The sequence below is a fragment of the Melozone crissalis genome, unplaced genomic scaffold (assembly GCF_028551555.1).
Source record: "Melozone crissalis strain CALT ecotype California unplaced genomic scaffold, PUWL_Pcris_2 ptg000008l_1, whole genome shotgun sequence".
Classification (NCBI taxonomy): domain Eukaryota; kingdom Metazoa; phylum Chordata; class Aves; order Passeriformes; family Passerellidae; genus Melozone; species Melozone crissalis.
In genome coordinates this window covers 10,206,776-10,222,747 of record NW_026535786.1, presented here as the reverse complement: position 1 = coordinate 10,222,747, position 15,972 = coordinate 10,206,776, and the positions used below count along the sequence as shown (strand labels likewise).

The following is a 15,972-nucleotide window of genomic DNA, read 5'->3' as shown; positions in this document are numbered from 1 at the left end:
TAAGATGATATAACACAAAAGACAATCACAGAATCATTAAGGTTGAAAAAGAGCCTAAGATCATCAATCCAAGCATTAACTCAGCACCATGGTGTTAACCACTAAATGCCACTCTCAAGTGCCACATATATATGCCTTGGAAATTGTGAAGTTTATTCCTAAACTACAGGCATAAACTGTAGTACAGGCACAGCCTCCTGAGACATTCACCTTGCAGAGTGGGACCCAAAAGTAGGTGGGACATTCTGACCCTACTCTAGCACACACACAAGCAGAAAAAAGAGAGAACAAAGACCCTCTATGTATGTCATTTTTCCTTCCACCGAACTTGAGCACATCATTTCAAACCTGCTGCTCCATGCTGAACTCTAGTTTTCTATCAAGCTGCTTGTGTTCTCTTTGCATTCCTTAGCAAGACAGACATATGACTGATTGCTAAAACAGAAAGCAATTAAAAAGTCAGAAAGGCTGAAACCTACACTGCAGTAGATGCCATACAGATAACTACATCCAATGCATACTAATTGCAGGAGTCAACATGAAAACTCATAAAAGAGACATCTATAATTCATGCAGTCTGGCAAGAGAGTAGCTGTAAGTTACTCACTACAACTTACAGAAGAATAAACTATATTAAACAAGACAGGGAGGAGGAAGATGCTCAGCAACTGCTCTTTCTTCTCTGCTTACTACCAGAAGGAAATCTCCCATTTTTCCAAGACACTAGTATTCTGTTGTTGGCAGGGTGAGGAAAGGGTGTCTTGCTCACAAACAAAAAAAAAGAGAGAGTCTTAACCTTTAATTGAGCTGATCCTTATCAGAACAAGTGTTTTACCTCTGCACCAGTATCCTTGCATCCTTCCACCCCATGGCTAGAAATTGCTTGTGAGCACACACAGTTAACATCACCTCCTTCCCCCTCACACTGCCCTGGTGAGAAAGAGCACAGGCTGTGCCCTGCTCTGTTCAAACACATTGCAAGCAGCAGATTCCCTCCCTGTGTGTCACGCTTCCATGCGAATCCCAGCAGAAAAAGTAACATCAGAGTTTACCAGCTGGGTTTCCACACAGGATGAAGACAGTCATTCGTTTTTTATTACTTTACGTGGGACTAAGTCTCAAACACCAGTCTCACGCTGAAGGAAGGGCACCCCACGCCTTCCACCTGAAAAAGAGGCAAGAGGTGTCTTCTTCCTCCACTCAGCAGCAGATGGGACCAGGAACACATGCTGTCACAAAAAAGGCAGCTGCAACACACTCTGAGGGAGGAAAGACCGATCACCGCATTTAGAGGTGATTAAAAAACCCTCAGAAACCCTAGCATGGAGCTGTCTCCCCAACCAGTTACTGCATATCTGAGCTCTGTGTAAACGTGCCAATTAAACAAAAAAAGCCAAGGACCAGCAAAGCACCAGCCCAGACCCTGCATTTACATGTAAACTACAACAAACACAAAACAAAAATAACAACAAACAAATAACACAAAACCCCCAACAGACTAAGCAACGGGCTTGCATAAAGTTCAAACAAATAATTACAAAACAGCAATGTTTACTGATGTCTTTTTAGAACTTACCTGTTAGATCCCTGCAGGTGCTGCCAACACCTAAAGATGCAGATGAAATTGCTAAACTAAATGAAAGAATAATCTCTCAACATCAGTATACACGTAGAAGAGAATGCATCCACTGCAGCACGAGTGGGTGGGTGGGTGTGAGGAGGGGGAAGAGAGACACTCTCATGGCAGATGGCCAACTACCAGTTGCAGTCTTGCTCCACTGCCAGCATTATTTCCATAGTGCCAGACATAAAGGATGACTGACCACTTACAACTCAACAGGAAAAGCTGGACAGTCCCATGGCTTGGAATTTTAAAAGCTGAAAGTCTGGACGGCCCTTTTAAAAAAAGCCTTTCATTCAATCCCAGCAGTTTGGGCTAAATGCAAGGTGGGATTCCCTAGCCCAGATTTTGCAGGAGGACGTGGACATCCCTGTAGTGGGCAGGAGAGCTGCAAAATCTCTCCCTGGGCAGATATCCACGCTAACCCATCCTACCGCACAGATACGCTTCTAAAGAAGAACAGACTAATTATAACCACTCGATTCCTAGCAACAGAGTTCTCCTTTCATTCAAGTTAAGGAAGCTTCTTTCTGTTTTGTTAGAAAGAATCAAGGCCCAATGTTCACCATCTTCCCCAGTGTGGGCCCATGCATGACCACTGTGACAGTAACCCAGGCACACTGGGGGTTTTAGAAGCACTGAGGCAGGTCAAGCCCTTTTCACCACATTAGGCTTGAATCCAAAACCACAGAGAGGGAATGCCAGCTTAAATTATCGTGTTTAGACTTGGCTTCAGCTGTTGCACAAACAAATGGCTGTGTCAAACAATAACCACTTCACAATCAATGCCAGCTATGCCCAAGTACCTGGAACACATGAACTCCCCTTAACTGTGCTCCAGTACTCAAACTTGGAGAACTGCAGAGATCAGCTCTGCCTGATCCCATCCCTGGGCAGCAGCCTCCTCATTTTCACCAAGCACTTACCCACTCCTAACAGGGCTTTTAAACAGCCCAAGAGAAATAAATTGCAGCCATATTCAAGGAGGAAAAAAAATAAAATCCAAGCTGCAACAGAAAGAACCAAGAGTATAGTTTTTAAAAGTTCTCAGCCCACAAATCATCCTCCTTATTTCCTCATCTCCAGAAGTGCTGCCTCCCCTCCCCCTACATGCCTGAACAAGCAAGCTGGCTGTTGCAGATGTCAGGACAGGCTCCCTTTTCCAGCACAGCACAGAGCAGCCTTGGCTCTGGTTCTGCTTTTGATCACAGGAGGGCAGGGCTTCAACCACACAAGTCAAAGTAGCTGCTGGAGTTGGAGCTTGCTAAGCAGGGTGGGAAAAATAAAGGCCTCTTATGCTAAAGCATATTCAAAACCCATATGAGCAGGTTTCCTGGAGGAAATCTGTGCTCCAGAGGAAATGACTAGAAGCAGCAAAAAGAGAATATATTAATGCACACAGTTAAAACCACCCCCACTACTCCTGCCTAAGTTACTTGGCTCAGAGTCCTAACTACACATTAGCAGCAACAGCAACTGAGAGCAGCTGAATCATTAATCATTATTCCATTCAAAAGTTTCCAATGCAGGAAGATGGACATGGGGCACAGGGCTCAGAATTAAGCCCTGCTCTCTCCTAATGTGGAATAATTCCCAGTACAATGCATTCACACTTTAAATACATGTTAGCACTTGCAAAAACTGCACCTTTTTAAATCCAGAGATCTGTCACTTAGCAGTGGGGATGGGGGTAAGAAACATATAAGAAAACGAGAACATTTTTAGATCAAGTCAACGACATCCCACAGGCACAGAGGACACTGCAATGCAGTGGTTAGCAAAAAGCCACAGGACATAAATAGATGAAAGTTTACATTAACCTGTAAAAGCTGAGTTTTTTCTGAAGTGAAGAAACGCTGAGACAGAGACCTGCAAGGAGGAAACCAATGTTCTTAAGAGCAAAACTCATTCAACTCTTTTGCTGCTGGGAAAGTAAAGAGCGAGAAGACAACCAAATTATCATTAGTGAATGAAACCACCCAAGACCCTCAATTAGACTGAGGGGAAAATGCCACAACAGTTCAGTGCTAATTGGAAATGCAAACATTTATCATCAGAGTAGTTCTTGCTCCTGTGTATAGTTCCATTGTGTTCATTGCAGCTAATGACAGTAGGAAGCCCAGTGCTCCATAGTATTTACGTAATGACTGGCAAAGCTGTCACATTCCCTTAATTGCTAGACAGGATTTTCATACTGGCAGTAGATTTCAATTAAATAAAATCACAAATATTGGTTCAGTTTCACATTGCTTTGTTAAAAGTTTTGGTTCTTCAAAGCTGGGAAAAGAGGGGAGACTGAATAGCTCTCCAAAGACAGGATAAGCTCTGCATCAAATATGAGGTTTTTGTAGACAAACTGAATTTAGAGACAAGCACCATCAAATATCCAGTGCTGCAAAAGCTAATTTAATATCAGTGAAGACAGGCAATCTGAGAACTGCACATAAATCTGCTTCAGGTTTACAGTGATTACTCCTTCAAGTGCAATACATGAAATGCTCTATGAGCAGTTCACTTATAAGGGAAAATGAAAAAGCCTAAGGTGGTTTGCAGTTTCTCCCCTAATTAAACTGTCACAGTGGTTTTTCTTTGCTGCAAGAACACCACCTCTGTGTTTATAATTATATGCTATCTAGCAAAACTCCCTATTCCACCTACTTGATGATTCTAGAACATCCAGGAGGAGCCATAGTGGCAAGGTCTCACATCCCTAGACTTCCTTACTTGTACCAAATGCACTGCAGAGCACTAACTAGTCCATTAAGAATTATCATCGTTTAATTTAACGAGCAGCAGTTTGTTTTTAGGAAGCACCATCAAGCCCTTTATCACATCATTTACTCAGACTCCAATCATAGTTACTGTATGTCAGTAGAGAAAAGAAAGCTCTATAGGACTGGCACAAAGGAACTGCTGTTTCTGCAATATATTACAACCAAGTCTGCATTAGCGCTCAGTTAAATAAAGCCCATGAGCCAAGTGAACTATTTTTACTCCACTGAACAAAAGGAAATATAACAACATCATTTATTACAATGGCAGGCCCATTTTAAAGCACTATGTAATTAGGAGTAGGAGTTAATTGCAAGGCTAGATATAGCAGGCAAGGTTTTCCTCAACATCTTTGAGCAAAGATCTGTGCTTTTCTGGGGCACAGATCTTCTTACCCTCTGTTCTTGCTACAGTTAGTGACCCAAGCAGCTTTCAGCAGGATGCATGGATCTTCACTGCTACCTATTTAAAATTGATTTTTTCTCAAGAAGCAGCAACACTGCAGCCATAAAACCCAACCCAGAGGAGACTGACTGAGCTCCCATTCACAGCCCTGTCAGCATGTGAAGCAAGTGACTTGCTAATTTCCATCCAATTCCCAGTGGACAAGCATCTACATCATACAATTAGCGACAATATGAACTGCACATTCAGCAGAATTGGGATTTCACTGATGGATGGATTACGATGGATTGCCAGTATGCATGTTTTATTCATCTCAAGACTGCTTTGTCAGGTTATAGTTTGTCCTTTGTGTAGTTAAAATGATAAAAATCTTTTTATGGCTACTACTGGGCAGACAAGAATCTCTCTATAGACAATGTTGTACCTTTGCTAAGGGGTAGATAAAACTCAACCAATTTCCAAAATGAAGACAACAACCAAAGACAGATGCTCTAGGAAGTTGTATGAGTTAAGGCATTTTGTTCAGTATTCCCTCCCATTGCTTTAAGTCATCTTGCTCAAGTCCTACAGCTACTTGCTCCTAAGACCACCAGCATAAGAACTGGGAGAGCACAGCATACAGCAAGTCCAGGTACAGTTTTCTGATCATCCTCCCCTAATTTCAGCAATTAAGAAGCAGGCTGCCATAGAGATATGGTACCTACCCACAACCCAAAGCTCTCTCAGTGCTTTGGCCACACAAACCCAGCACCCACCTCAGGTTACCTGTCCACACTCCCTCTCTCCTATCCAAGGAAAGAGAGTATAAAAGGATACTTTTTATTCTGTAACTAGTACACCATAATTTCACCTCTCACCTCTACAGTATCAGCTCTGTTTGCTACAAAACCTCAAGATAGAAACAGGGTAGTCAGTTTTGCAAACCGCTATTGCACAGCTCTCAAGAAATCCCAGCTTTGGTCCCTGAGCACACCCAGGAGCAATGCATAGGGATGCACTTCCCAAACCACTTTTTCCCCCTTCACTTTATGCCATTTACACTTGTCTCAAGGCAAGTGCTGCCTTACTCTTTACTAATAATTCATACTCATATTGTGGCACAGCCTGCACTAACTCCATCTTTCCTGTTCTTACTCTCATTGCAGAGGGATTCAGTGAAGTAAAATACATTTGCTGGGGGAAAGGAGATCCTTCAAATCAATCCACAACACAGCTTAAGTGAACTGTCTTCTTTGCAAGGATGAGGTTGCTTCTTCCACTCTTTCGCGTTGCTTCTTTCGGCCCAAGTTTCCAAGGAATCATAGAAAAGACTTGGTTTGGAAGGGCCCTTAAAAATCAACTAAGTCCAGCCCATGTGCAGCAATTCCTCCCAGCAGATCAAGTTGCTCAGGGCCCCATCCAACTTTTTGTTCCATTCCTGGTTATTCCTCTACTGCTGGTATTTGCAGGTGCTCATTCACAGCCTCCCAACATATGCATGTTTGGCTGCTTTTATTTTTAAGAAAAATCTCTTCAGGCTGGAAATAACTCTTGTTTTCCTGTGAACGCACTTCAATGTGCATCTAGTTTTATCCGAGGTGCTTAAATATTCTACATTGACAAAAGTTTTGTCAGTCTCTGCTACTCTATTAAAATGTAATAAAACAGACATCTAAACTTGTGGCCTTCTACTTTGTAAGGTCCATTTAATCTTTGAAGTAAGAAGTTGGATTTGAGCCTAATATATATTCTTCAAACTTACAGCACGGTTTGAATTTATATCCCACACAGGTGAAACTTCCCCAAAGGGTTTCAATTCGTAAAGATAATTAAAAATCTGCAAAAAGGAAATGCTTTATTTCTGACAAAAATTAACCAATATATCTTAAATAGAAGTAGTCAAATCCCAGATCATGACTTTTTAAAATGGGCTCTCAAAAAGTAGTCCTAAGAAAATAAGCCTGTAATTCTGCCATTTTAGTATCTTGTGTTGTCAGCAGACAGCTTCCATCTTAGATCTGAGATGATGAATTGTCCCCAACCCCTGGTCCACTGGCTCCCAACCTTTTCTTCCCCACGAAGCATCTGGACTCTGGGTATTTCCCTGAAGATTCATTAACTGCTTCTTCCTCAAAGGCTGAGATTATTGGCATTTTTCTCAGACTACATTTCTAACAATTTAAAAGACCTGTCAGGACACAAAAATAAATTCATACTGAAAAATAACAATTCATCAGTCTCTCTGTCAAGACATCACAGGTAGAGGGGAGACCTAAGTTTTGGCTAATGCCTTTAAAGACCATTTTCTATACTGCATGCCTGTAAATCATTTACATAGCATTCCACATCCTCTTTTAATGCCAGTATCCCAAGGGAGAAGGTGGATTAGAATATTGATACCTTTAACTTAGGAGGCAATTAGACCAACAGCAACAAATCAGAGCTGTATGTATGCTCAAAACAAACTAGTTAGAACTCTATTTAATTAAAAGTCAGTAAAATAATCCCATTATGCCAAGAATTGCTTTAGGCATGGTTCCAATTCAGCACATCTTTTTCTTTAGTATTTTACTTCCACACAGAGAAAGTGATTGAAGTAACACTGTAGACTACCAGAATGGTCCTTTCTGTACAGCAAATTCCTCTTCCAGTGAGACAGCTTGGGAAGATACAGAAATAAATGTTCCAATGTCAGTCACCCACTTGGTAAGCCACTTAATAAAAGAAACAAAAAGAAACCTGCTAAAATAAAAGCAGCTACATCTCAGGCCACTGTGACCAGCAGGTAGAAGAAGGCAATTCTCCATTTTGCTCCACTCTGGTGAGACCCTGCCTGGAGTCTGCATCCCACTCAGTGTTAGAGGGACCTGCTGGAACAGAACTGGAAGAGACCAGAAAGATGCTCAGTTCTGCTATGCAGACAGGCTCAGAGATGTGGGATTGTCCAGCCTGGAAAAGGGAAGGCTCCACAGAGATTTTAGAGCACCTTCCAGTACCTGAAGAGGCTACAATAGAGCTGGAGAGGGACTTTGGACCAGGGCATGGAGTTACGGGACAAGGGGGAACGGCCATAAGACAGAGAGCAGGTTTAGATCAGATTCTAGGAAGAAATTCTTTCCTGTGATGGTGCTGAGGCACTGAAACAGGCTGCCCAAGAGGCTGTGGGTATCACATCCTTGGAAGTCTTCAAGGCCAGGTTGGATGGGGCTTTGAGCAACCTGGCACAGTAGAGGGCAGTCCCCAAGGCAAGGGGCTGAAACTGGATAATCATTGGGGTTCCTTCCAACACAAACCATTCTAGGATTCTGTGAAATCCAGTTTCCCCAGTCTCCATCCCACTACCTGCAAACCTCACCTCAAAGGGCACCTAATTCCTCATACAGTCCCCTTTTGCCTCCTTTGTCAAAAAGTAACATGCACCTCTGCTACAGATGCACAATTTACATGGTCTTGTTTTTAAAAAACAGGGAAAATAAATATTTCCAATAGTATCTTTCATTTCTGGATTTGCTCTTACATGGTCTGTGGGGTTCTGCTGCATAACAAGCATTTTATCCACAGCAAAGACCAGCAGCACAGCAGCCAGAGCCAGTCACCTGCCTGCACCACTGAACTGGGGAAGGGGGCAGAAGGAGCAGGGCAGAGGTCTGTCCTACAGAAGAGAGTGTGGATGTATAAACATGTATATCCACACACACACATTGATATGTGCATGTGTGTATGTAACTTGCACCACCCAAGTTAACTCACTTATTTTGTTTACTCCCAGACAGTGAGCATGCATCATGTGATATGACCATTAATAAAACATAGCTATCCTCAAGTGACAAAGTACTAAAAAGAAAAACATTTGTGGAAAGTTATAAAGTACCACAGACTGCTCTAAAATAATATAATTTGGTATTGTGCATTGGCCAGTTATTTCTGTAAGCATTCATACACTGGATCTTGTTTTTATTAATTGGAATCTATATTAAATTATAAAATAAATAAACTTATTCCCCAGAGGCATGTAAACAAGGCTGTTGCCCAGATCCATGTTGCCCTAATGCACAGCAACCACTACTACCCAAAGTACTGAAATATACTTGGGAATTAAATGAGAGGGAAAAAAAAACAAAAACAAAGACACTTCTTGAGGCCATTTCCTCTTCTAAGACACTTGTGGGAGGGAGGGCCCAGGAGCTTAGCAAAGGTTAACCTCACCTATTCCCTCCAGGCTTATGCTGAAGAAAGGAGAGATTCAAGGTCTTGCCATTCCAGAAATAGAAATCCTTCTCTGCAGACATTTTATTCTACCAGATCAACACACAGCAGACAGTGGTGAGTCCCCAGACATCATCTTCACCACTCCTTATCCTGCAGAGCCTTCCAGTCTGCCAAACTCAACCTTTCAATGCCTCTGCCTTCTTGGGAAGTAGAGAAGATGTTGTCAACAGACAACAATAATAAAGTTCCTGAACCACCTGGACTATTGTCACATTGTTTATTTTTAGCATTTGAGTGTGGAAGTCCAAGGAACTGATGAGTAGAACCAGGCTTTGCTCATGTTGGTGTTTTGTACTAAGACTAAACTTCATGCAAAGCCCTCTTGCCTCTCCAAATATGACTGGGAAATAAGGTAGGATGGTTTTGGGGTCTTGAATGCGTCCATGATTATGAAGAATGGTGGAGGTTTTCCTTATTACAGGCTTTCCACAGCCTTAAACTTTGAGAAACTGCCTGAAGAGACCAAAGCACACTTCTTGCTGCCAGGACAGGGGGGTAGCCCCAGAGCAGTCTCCATGAATGCGTAACAGAGGTGGGCAAAAGACCCTTACACTCCAAAACAAAATCATTACAAAGCAGCAAGGTCTTAGACCTGAGGAATTCTTACAGGACACAGTCAGGAAGCCTTTGCATGCCTGCAGGATTAAGCACAACCATCCAATGCCACCACAGTCCTGCAGGATCAGGATCCCCACTGGGCTGCAGCCTGGAGGTCACTAGAGCCAAAGCCCATCCCACCTACACACAAACCCAGCACGGAATGTTGCATCACAAGGCCACAGGACCATATGGCTAGAGCACCTCTGAAGGCGCAATCAGGCAGCCATGAGAGTAGCAAGCTGGCAGAAGAGGGAATATTTGCTCTGAACCTTTTCTGTATCACCAGTGCTTGTGCTAATTACATTAACCAACAGCAACAGTCACTCTGATGGGAGGGCTGCACAGAAGTGACACAGCTGTCAAATCCATTCAGAGAACTAAAGCTTTAAAAGTTCATCCTTTTGGGGGCAGAACAGAATCCCTACAGCAAGATGCAGAGGATTGCAGCTTTTTTAGGGCAGAAAGTTTCAGTGAGCAAGTACAGCTGACACAGACATTAAAAACCAAGTGCGTTTTCCTGTTTCTCAGGGGGATTTAAACAGCAGGTGAGTAGGGCTGGTCTGTGGGACGTGACCCTTTCTTATTTCAGCTATTTAGATGCAAATTGCTCCCCCTCCCTCCCCCTCTCAACACCATCTGTTAGCCCAGAGGTTTAGACGGTGCCTAGGATGTAGGTTTTGGGGGAGGGGGATATAGATAAAGCATTGAGAGAATTTCGGTTTGATGCCTCTATTTCCTCTAGGGCACAGTTTGGGAGAGAAAAAGAAAAATCACTTTGCAATATTATAAAATAGCAGTGGGATTTTTCTCTCATTCTACTGCACTTTTTTACTGACCCCATGGATTTCCTGCCCTAGAAAGCATTCCTTGTCCAGCTTTTGGCCAACAAGCCACTTTATATAGTGACATTTATAGCAGGTTGCTATGGTGTTAGCAAAGGGCAAGAGCTGGTATTGCATGAAGTATTAGAGATTCAAGGAATGGAAGTCCTAAATAATAATAATGAAGTCCTTTACTACAAGGCACAGCACTTAATGTTCTGCTAGTGCTAGTGAAGCTGCCTCATCCCTGTCTGACTTTCCCAAGTGAACAGCAATGTACTTTCTAGAACTGTTGAGAGATTTGATTCATTACATACTTCACCCAGGGCTCTGAATTCTTTATAAAGGAAAGATTATGGGTGGCAGCAGAAAGTCAATTTTCAGGAAGTTTGAGGATGATACAGTATTGGAAGTGGTGGCTAACAGACCAGGCAGGCCACTCAGAGGCATGTGGACAGGCTGCAGAAATGGGCCAACACCAACCTTTGCAGTTCAACAAAGGAAAGTGCAAAGCCCTGCTGCTCAGGAGCATACACTGGGAGCCAACAGACAGAATGGAAGCAGAAAAAGCAGAGAAAGGCCTGAGATTCCTGGAAGACATCAAGTGTGCCATAAGCCTCCAAACCACATTTGTAGCAAAGAAGTTCAACAGCATGTGGGCTGCATTAGGAAAAAGAACTTCCAGTAGGTCAAGAGAGGGGATCCTTCCCCTCTGCTGAGGGCTGGTGAGACAAATCTGGAGTGCTGAGACAAGTCCTTCCCTCCCCAGTACAACAGAGATGTGGACACACTGCTGAGAGTCCAGCAAAGGTCCACAAAGACAATGAAGGGACTGGAGCGTCTGGCATATAAAGAGAGGCTGAAGGAGCTGGGACTCTTCAGCCTGCAGAAGAAAAAGTTCAGAAGGGTCTTATCAATGTGCAGAAATACCTGATGGAGATGTAAAGAAGATGAAACCAGGCTCCTCTTGGTGGTATCCAGCAACAGGACAAGAGTCAGTGGGCACAAACTGAAATACAGGAAATTCCATTTAAATAGAAGAACAAACCCCACAACAAAACCACCTTTTTTCTGGGTGGGGATGAGGGTAGATGGACACAAAAACCACAGAACTCAGAAAACCACAGGTTGCTCAGGAAGATAATGGGAATTATTATCCTTGGGCATGTTCAAAACTCCACTGGACATGCCACTGAGCTCTTTCAGCTGCCACTACATGAGGTGGGGAATTGGACTAGACTATCCACACAGAGGTTCCTGCCAATCTACGATTCTGCAATTACAAGCCACACAAACTGACAGGGAGGCTTCAAAGGAGAGAGACACACAACATCATTCAGACTACTTGTCTGAAGCATGTTTTTACTCCTCCAAAGTCACAGTTTAGTGATGAAGACAAATTAGAAGTGGTTGTGACAACCTTGAGCAGAAAACCAGCAGAAGAGTTGGGATCAGTACCATAACACCCTCATTACGAAACTGAGTGTGTGGAGTACAGTTCCAGTACTTGGGAGATGCCAGCTCTTGTCCCAGCTCTCACAGACCTCATTTGTGATCTTGGAGGCACAAGAGGGGGAGAAAGCCAAAGTACTTCTTGTCTGCTCCACCCTCCTCCTATCAGTCAATGACTTCTTTAAAGGAAAGGCAATTCAGGTAGTTAAAGAGCACACAGCATGAGATGAAGCCCTTCCAGCTGCTTCTGCAATTTCAGTCAGCACTAGAAACATATTCCCAGGAAGAGAAAAAAAAGGAAAAAGAGAGCTTTGTACACAATCCTGAGGGGGAACTCAGAGGTAAAGGGGGGCATGGAAGGATTTGAAAATGCTTCTTCCCCCTTGGAGTCCCAGTGATGGGACAGAAAAGCCCTCCTGAGCTTGAAATGTGAATAGCCAGTGACCACCTAAGGGGAAATGGGCAAGAAAAATAATACAGTGTGGGCTTCAGAGCCTCAGTCACAACTGAGCAAGTTCTTGGGGTACCCTTACATAACACTTGAGGCTGACATCAAGTTGGGTCCAGTCAGACTTGAATTTTGGCACTCCACTGAGATGTAGGAAAGAAGCTCTTCAACTGGGAAGACCTTCTGCCAGCCAAGGTTTGCACAGCAACATTTTCTAGAGAGATTTGAGCCTCTTTTCTTTTCTTACTGTTTGATTTTCTTAAGTGTTGCCAACACAAACACAACATCTTCCCTCTTTCTTGCACAGAGAGACAAAGCCAGAACAACTTATGATCTCAACCACCTGGTGAGTCAGGAACTTCAGGTACCTACTTTCAGACTCTTGACTTCTAAAATACATTTAATTCAATTTCGCTGGAAAGCAATATACTGACAAAAGTTGCAGGGATTTCAAAGAAACATTCTCCTAAAAAACTAAAAGTCAGTTATCTGAGCAAACAATTTCAATAAATTTATGCTGGCAATTAGAAAGAATTTTAATTTTTCCATTTAAAATACATGGGGTTATATTTTCTTTATTTATGAAAAGTAGAATTTTCAAAACATCAGTGTTTCCTCTACAGAATGAGTGCCTTCTTCATGCACTGCTCTAAATCAGCAGCTAATTTCTGTTTCCAGATCTCTGGCATTTCACCAGCACTACTGAGAATCTAAAGAACAGTTACTGGAAATGTTTTTGGTTAACCAACTTCTTGTTCACAAATCTCAGCACACGTACAAACTTTAAGGGCTGCAATCCTGCAGTTTGATCTCTAGTACAAGACAGAGGCATCAAGTCTCAGTCTCCTTGATTTTTAAAGGACAGAAAGGTCATCTGTAACAGCAGAGAGGTACTTGGCCTTAATGCCAGCAAGCCACCCACTGAAAACAGTGGGAGTTTAGCCCAAATTAGGATTTCAGGATTTATCCCTGTAACACTTCCCACACAGTACTACCTGACGGCTTCTGAAAACTGGCAAAATGTGAGGGACATGCCAACACCATCCCAGATGAGGTTTCCAAGGGTGTGTTTTGTAACAATTGAATTCAACCAACACCAGTCTGCATATGTACATATTCTCACAAATCCAAGGGGGTTTAGCATGCTGATTTTAAAAGCACAGTGGCTAAAAACACCTCTCTGATAGCTATTCAATGCCAAATAAACCACACTTTAAAACAGCCCCAACCACAAAGCAGTTACATCCAGGGTATTATTTAACTTGTGCAATAATACCCCCACTTCCAGATGCTTTTCTAGAACTTTTTTCTAGCACCCAAATCCCTATCTTTTCCCACCCAATACCTCCAGAACTGCCCTAAAATAGCTACTGCCATCCCCAGCACGACCTGGGACAGGGTGGATGGGTTTACAGCAAGGAGGCACTGAGGGCTGAGAGGCCAGTTTCTGCCCACACAGTGCCTTTGTACCCAAATGTAATGGTGTTGATGCTCAGGAAACCAGTTCACCGCTGGCTGATGAACTTTCCCATCCCCGTCCCACTCTTAACTGTGCAAATATTGACCAGGTAAGTATGTGCCAGAGCTGAGTGCTTCTCCTGAAGGAAACATGTCTATGAGCCCTGTTCAATCCAATCTGGCCTTGATCCCTCAGGGAACAAGGGAACTCAGGCATTCCAGGGAGCTGAGGAACTCGGGCATTCCAGGGGCCAAAGGCTTTGCAACAGTACCGCTGCTCTGAATGGGGCAGTACTGTGCCTGGGTCCTGCCCAAACCAAAGCCCCTGATTTTACAGACAACAGCATAGGGTCTGTAGCATCCAATTTTTAAAAAGATCCTTTATTTGGATCCCTAGAGGCAGCAGGCCTTTGCCCAAGAGAGGGTCAACACCTATGGTGCAAGTCAGGTCGCATCCTTGTAAATGACCAACGCAACAACTGGGATACAACAGGGAAGAGGAACAGCCTCTTTAGCTACCACAGCATCTTCCTGACAGCAACCAACAAAAAATAACCCAAACAAATGATAAAAATAAAAAAAAAGTTTAAAAGACAGTCAAGGACAGTGGGGCTTTCAGAGAATGAAACACGACTTATTTTGGAGCAAGAGCACAGCTAAGTAGACATACTGCTGAAGAAACAAGACAGGTACCACTCTAAAAGCACCAATTAGTTAGCAAATGACAGAAGACTTCCACAGGTATTTTGCTATGCTTGCATTTTTCCCTGAAACTAGTAATTTTTAAGAGGATCCAAATGCAGGAGAAGGAAAGAAGCCTGACTCAAAGAATAAAAATCTATCAAATCAAATAGCAAAAAACAAAAAAAATCCCATGGTTGTCATGCTTATGACTTACATTCTCTAGACAGGAAAACTTTGGAGCAGCAAAAGTCTCTCTGCCCTCCACTTCACAAACCTTTGATATCATAATCACATTTTTAAAATATTGCCTTCTTGAACGATGCAGATTAAAAGGCCTAAGTAATTCTCTGCCATACTATTGAAAACCACACACCAGCACGAAACAGCATTTATCTCATGCAAGGCCATTAAACTATTACTTACAGTGCAATAAATTGTATCCACACAGATACCACTGTCACTGCTGAGCACAAAACTGAGGAAATTCCTCGTCCCTGGCCCCTGGGGTTTGAGTGAGAGAAGTTGAAATGCTCCTGTTTGGAGCAGGGTTTTGTCCTGCAGAAACGCTGAAGTATCTCACCTAACACAGCAATTGTCCTGTAATTATCATGCACACTTTATAGTCAGTGAAACAAAAGGGAACTTTCATTTCAAAGGCAGTTTTTAAGGCAAAAACAGAGGAAAGCTTTTCAAATGAAGACTGTGAAAGGACAAGGAAAGAAGATTGTGCATTTTTATGGGTCAGTAAAGCAGTGCTGAAACAACTGTGGCAGGGGGTGGCCATTGGAGACCAGGGTTCATTTGCCACACCAAAAGTGGGTTTATTTTCCCAGAGTTAAGGCACTTGTCAACCACTCAGACACAGCCCCAAACAAGAAGGCAGCCTGACAAGACAGAACAAGACACCCAGCTGGCTCCACAGTCTAGACAAAAACTTGCTTCTCTGAAGCTTTTCTATTTTCCCTTCCTCTTCCAGAGTTAAAATTGGAATGGTATCAGTTCCTTTCCCAAATGGAAAGTCCTCTGAGAGCAAAGCAGACTTTGAAGCTCTCTAGCAACTACACAGATCAGGCCGCCAGAGCTTGCTGCTTACATGTCTGTGTGCTCAGGGCATCTGCAGGGTAGTCTTGGGATCAGAGCAGAGCTACAGTTGGATGCTCTCCAGAGGCATTTTGGGAGAACAGAATCAAATTGCCACACAAACGCAATTGCCAAGTTTCAGTCTACTGTTTCAGCAATTTGCTTGACACGTTTAATTTCAGAGGAGAGAGTGGTAGAGTAATATGTTGTTTTTATTAATATGTCCAAATTCCTTAACACAGCATTCATATCTTTGGTATGGGGCAGGACTCTTTCAAGTTCTGCTTTTGATAACAGAAAGCATTACAAATTCTTCATGCTGCCTGGAAAAAATATTTGGATATACTGAGTTTAGGGCAGTCATTGAGAAAGGTGCAAAGCAA

At 42.9% G+C, this 15,972-nt stretch overlaps 1 protein-coding gene across 8 annotated transcripts in view; it reads right to left on the bottom strand.

Annotated features, from left to right (window-relative positions):
* The window catches only part of PAK1 (p21 (RAC1) activated kinase 1), an 87,189-nt gene that overhangs the window by 34,537 nt on the left and 36,680 nt on the right, over positions 1-15,972 (bottom strand). The window contains exon 1 of one of the 8 annotated variants that reach the window (XM_054269686.1): positions 11,398-11,476. The exons of 6 other annotated variants lie outside the window; for them this stretch is intronic. The gene's annotated coding sequence lies outside the window, so the exon portion shown is untranslated. Of the gene's footprint in view, positions 1-1,576; positions 2,014-11,397; positions 11,477-15,972 lie in introns of those variants that run through there. One more of the 8 variants, XM_054269685.1, reaches the window with a different exon arrangement.